Below are 6,000 nucleotides of genomic sequence, written 5' to 3'. Positions count from 1 at the left end.
GCTCACCTCTCTGGAATAATTCTGGAATGTGACTCCAAGATGAAATGCTTTCCACTGAACCAAAACCTATTGTCATATCAAGGGGAGGCGATGGCCCACTGCTATTATTGATGGACTGTTAATCCAGGGACCCAGATAATGTTCTGGCGCCCTGGGTTTGAATCCTGCCACAGCAGTTTGCAGAATTTGAATTCAATAAATATCTAGAATGAAAGGTCTACCAATGACCAATGAATCCATTGTCAATTGTTGGGAAAAACCCATCTGGTTCACTAATGTCCTTTTTAGGGAAGGAAATTGCAGTCCTAATCCAGTCTGGCCTACGTATGACTGTAGACCCACAGCAGTGCGGCTGACTCTTAACTACCCTCTGCACAACTGATGGCCAGCAACACCTTCATCCTTGCGAATGAATGAATAAGAAAAGGATATTTGCAGTGATACATAATTCATTGGTCCAATACATGCGGATAAGTTAAAATGATATCCTTATTATTATCATAGAATCATGCAGCACAGGAGGCCATTCACTCTATACAGCCTGTGTCAGCTCTTTGAAAGAGATTGCTGAGTATTCCCACAGGCCCTACTCTCATCCTTTTCTTTGCAAGTTCTTAATGAATCTGTTATTCCGATTAGTAACAACTAGCTGCACGAATAAATTTCTCCTCATCACTTCTGCTCAAGAAACTTATCCTCATCTCTCAAGCATTTTTGCCGAAGACCTTACATCTAGGTCCTATGGTTACTAACTCCTCACCCGTGGAAACAATTTCTCTCAATTCACTTTCCTCCGAGGTGAGCAAGCCTTAACTTCTCTTGCCTATCTCGTACCTATACCTGCTGCTGACAAGGCTGGGAAGCAGTAGTATGTTGGGAATTAATGTCTTCCACGACATGCATAATCTTTGCTGCTTTTAAACAGTTCTGAGTCACCTGAAATATGTCACCATGGCAAGTGTCACATGATCAACTTGAACATCGTGCCTGTGAATTACCTTTTTTCCTAACTACTATCAGCACACGTACACAGGACAAATGTTGATCAAAGTTAGAGGGCGATGGCGAAAAAGTGGCTGAGGAGGATTTCTGGGAGAAGTCAGCTTGTTCACAACCATTGAGAAAGGCATTGCAGAGGACCCAGTGTATGAGGTGATAGTTGTGGGTGACTCAATCATTTTGAGGCATGGGCAGTCTAGTTTGCAGACGAGGTTGTGAGTCCCATATAGTCTTCAAGGGTTTGGGACATAATGGAACCACTGGATAAATTTCTGGAAAGTGAGGGTGAACAACCAGTGGCTGTAGTTCATGTGGGAACCAATGGTATAAGGAGTGATAGCGTGGAGGACTTATAGGGTCAATTTCAGGAGTTAGGGAGTTAGTTGAAATGCAGGATCAGAAATAACTCTCAGTGCCACGATGTTAAGCAAAGGTAGATCAGGGAGGTAAAACCATGGCTTGAGGGGTAGTGTAGAAAGGAGGGGTTTAGATTTTTGCAGGCACTGGGATCACGTTTGGGAATGGAGAAAGTAGTTTAGAAGAGATGGGCTTCACCCAAGCAGAAATGAAACTAATCTCTTGGCTGAGAGACTAAACAGTGTAGAGGGGTTGGATTTAAGCTCAGAGGGTGAAGGGGATGATTGACTAATGGGCCTATCTTTGGAAGTACCAGTGAGGGCAAGAGAGAGAAGATGGGGGAATGAGGAAATGGAAGAGAGAGAAGGCTCGGGTTTTAACTGTGAACAAGAAATGGTTACCTTCCGATGGGCAAGAAAGAGATAAGGTCAGGCTTAAATTCTACGTATGTAAATGCAAAGAGGAGAGTAAGTAAAACTGGAGGACTGGGAGTAGAAATTCTTTTCGGAGGATATAATGTAGCATTGTCTGAAACATGACTCAAGCTAAAACAGAACTGAATGCTTAACATCCTTGGTTATGAGACGTTTTGTAGGAAAAGGGTAGCCAAAAGAGGAGCAGGTATAGCAGTCTTGGTCAAACATAGTATCGCAGCCCTTAAATGAGATGCAGTTCCTGAATTAGAATCCAGATGGTTAGAAGTGAGAAACAGGAAGGGAGCAGTGACTTGTTGGGTAACTGTTACAGAGATCCACATAAGTGGTAAGTAGAAGAGAGCATATGCAGGCAGATTACTGATACCTGCAGGACAAGTAGGTTTGTGAGAGTTGATTTCAATTACCTGAGAGTAGTCTGGGGAAAATCAGCAGAGTGTGGGCCATGGAAGAGGAGAAATTCCTGCATTGTGTGCAGGAGAATTACCTGGAACAGTCCCTTTCCTGTCCTACCATGGATCTGGTCTGAGGAAATGAGGCAGGCTAAGCGGAGAAGGTCAGAGTGAGGGAGCATTTGGGAAATAATGATCACAATGTAATAAAATTCAATATTAAGTTGGAAAAGGATGAAGTTTGGTCGAGGATTAAGAGCCCAGACTGGAAAAGGGCAGATTTTAGGGGCCTAAAAGTTGAAAGGGAGCAGGTTGATTGGAAAAATATTGTCGCGGATATACCAAAGAGCGAACAATGGGAGACTTTCAAAAGAGAGATGAATAGGATGCAAGCTGCGTACATACCCATGGGAAATAAATACAGTATATGTAAAGCTAGAGTGCCCTGGATGACTAAGGATACTGGTGGGAAAATAAGGAAGAGAAGGGAGGCATATGATACATTCCAGAGTAATAAAAGAAGCAGAAATCAGAAAGAGTATCTTAAATGCAGGAGCGAGACTAAGGCTGGAATAAGGAAGGCCAACACAGGAAGCATGGGGAAAGGTGGCACGCTGGGCAAAAGCGAGTAGTAAAATGTTTGTCCAACATATTAATAGTAAAAGATTAGTGATGGATAGAACGGGGACCATAAGGAACAAGAAGGGCAAGCTACTCACTGAAGCAAAGGGCATCGGAAAGATACTGAATGAATACTTTGACTTTGTCTTTACCAAATGTGAAAATGGTGACAATGGCCCAGTTGAAAAGTGATGGATATTGAGCAACTGAGCAGTATCGTGATAGATAAAGAGGTGCTAAAAAGATTGGCAACACTCCAGGTAAATAATCTGCCAGGCCTGGATGGGATATGTCCTATGTGGCTGAGAGATGAAAGGGGCCAAATACTGGAGCTGTTTTCAGAAATTTTCCAGGCACCTCCAAGCACAGGATCAGTCCCGGGGGAACTGGATGATTGCAAATGTGATGCCATTGTTTAAGAAAGGGGCAAAGAGTAACCCAGGAAAGTACAGGCCTGTCAGCTTGATATCAATATTGGGAGAACTGATAGAGACCGAAACGCAGAATAAGATAAAATACACCCTTCAAAAAAATAATACCAGGCAGTCAACTGGCTTTGTCAAGGGTAGGCCATGTCTGACAAATCTATATTGAATTTTTTTGACAAAGTGAGACAGGAAGTGGATGAGAGCAGTGCTGCAAAAATGGTTTATTTCAACTTTCAGAAATTATTTGATACAGTACCACATGGCAGGTTGGTTGGCAAATTAAATGGGTCCTAGGCAGTATGGGTTAGAAGTTGGCTAAAAGATAGAAAACAGAGGGTGGGAATGGATGAGAGATAATAGGAACTGCAGATGCTGGAGAATCCAAGATAACAAAGTGTGGAGCTGGATGAACACAGCAGGCCAAGCAGCATCTCAGGAGCACAAAAGCTGACGTTTCGGGCCTAGACCCTTCATCAGAGAGGCCAGAGAGGTTATTCTGCTTTTTCTGATTTATAGGAACAATTTTGAGATGGGTATCGAGGGCAAAATCTTTACATTTGCAGATGATACTAAATTAGTGAGAGTAGTGAATTGTGAAGATGATGTTGAGTGACTTCAGAGGGACATTGACAAGCTGGCCAAATGGGCAGACACCTGGCAGCTGAATTTTGATGCAGAGAAATGTGAGGTATGCATCTTGGTAGAAGAAACATGGAGAGACAATACAGACTCAATGTACAATTTTGAAGGGAGCACGGGGCAGAGGATCTTTGGGGTTCAAGTGCGAAATTCTCTTAGTCAGGCAAATTGAAACAATTATAAAGAAGGCTTGTACGATCCTGAGGTTTATAAATAGAGGCATAGAATACATAAGCAAGGAGGTGATGCTGCGCCTCTACAAATCATTGGTCAGATCACATTTGGAGTGTTGTGTTCAGTTTTGGACAGCTTATTTAATGAAGGATTTTAGAGTATTGGAGAAAGTGCAAAGGAGAATAAGTAGGATGATACCAGAAAAGGTGAGAAAAACTGGGTTTATTTTCCTTGGAGCAGAGAAGATTAGAGGTGATCTTACTGAGGTGTTCAAATTAATGAATGATTTTAACAGGTAGAGAAGGATATTCTATTTGCATTAGTTGTTATGTCAGTCAGCAGGGGGTCACAATTACAAGATTGTCAGCAAGAGAGCCAGGAATGCGATGAAGAGAAATTTCTTCACTCGGAAGATCGTTGGGATTTGGAATATGCTGCCTGGGAGAGTGGTGGAATCAGATTCCATAGGAGATTTCCAAAAGATCTGGATATATTTGAAAGGGAAGAATTTAGAGGGCTATGGGCTTTCAGACATGATGGGTGGAATGGCTTCCTTGAGCATTGTAAAATTCTATGATTCTATAAATACGTGCTATTAATACCGAAATGTACTTGTTTATTTTAATTTGAATAATAATTAATGGAGATTGATACAGCAGGGTTCAAAATTACAACCAATGCTCATACATTTTCCATCAATTCAACAAAAAAACGTCATCACTATGTTACTGGGGCATCTACACAAAGAAGTGTTCTACAGCATCTTGAGAGATTGAACAGAATGGGGCTCTTTTCTCACAAAAGCTGAAGGCTGAAGTAGATAAGCCTCGGTGGTGCAGTGGAGAGTGTGTTAGACTTCCCCAGAGTTGTTAAAATTGCCCTTCAAAGCCTGTGGGCTCGAGTCTTACCAGAGTCAAGCTTTGGGAGAGGCAATGGCCTGGGGGTAATATCACTAGACAGGGACCCAGGTTAGCATCACACCACGGCGGATAGTGGTATTTGAATTCAATAATTTAGTTTTAATGATGGCTCAATGCTTAGTGCTGTTGCCTGGTAGTGCCAGGGACCCAGGTTTGATTTCACCCTTAGGTGACTGTCTGTGTGGAGTTTGCATATTCCTCTCGTGTCTGCGTGGGTTTCCTTCGGTTGCTCCGGTTTCCTCCCACAGTCCAAGGATGTGCAGCTTAGGTGGGTTGGCCGTGTTAATTTTCCCGTGGTGTCCAGGGATGTGCTGTGACTTGGCCTGGGATCCAAATGTTATCTGATTTAAAACAGCTTATTGTGCCTGGAGGTTTCTTGCAGTATTAACAAGAGTTCAGAGCCACCCAAAGTAGATTTTACAGGACTTTTGAGCAGAGACTCTAGACTGCAAGCTGTGACAATGCTATTCGATCACAACGAATTTCGCATGAAATACAGCTTGGATAGGAAATTCATCTGACATATATGGAGAGGGAATTGAACAGAACAGAGTACAGCAGTGTGATGTGAGGACAGAGTGAGGCTGAGGGATTGGTATGAATTCACATGGAAACGGATGGCTTCCTACAGTGTTATAAAACTGATTCCATAGACAAAATGTTCACCTTTGCCAATTTAACCAATTGAGGGTGAAATCCAACCCTTTTGTGTCTCTGTTGCACAAACCTTTCACTTCTGGAACCATGTCATAGATCCTTGAAAAGTAATTACTTCATAGAAGCAGACTGAGGCCATTCGTCCCTTTGGTTTGAAGAAGAGTAGTGATGACGTGCTGGATAACATTAATAATCCCATACTTGCAAAAAAAATTCCAAAATGAGCCAACCATACGATTGCACTTTAGTTGCAAAACAATATGATCCATTACTTACTGGTTGCGTTTCAGGGCGTGCTAAAGGGTGTGAATTGCCACGTTCAATGCAATCACAGTTATTCAGTAACTTAGTTTAATTTGTTTGATTTCCCTTCATCTCC

Source organism: Stegostoma tigrinum, chromosome 6 (assembly GCF_030684315.1).
Source record: "Stegostoma tigrinum isolate sSteTig4 chromosome 6, sSteTig4.hap1, whole genome shotgun sequence".
NCBI classification, from domain to species: domain Eukaryota; kingdom Metazoa; phylum Chordata; class Chondrichthyes; order Orectolobiformes; family Stegostomatidae; genus Stegostoma; species Stegostoma tigrinum.
This window is presented reverse-complemented; position numbering follows the sequence as displayed.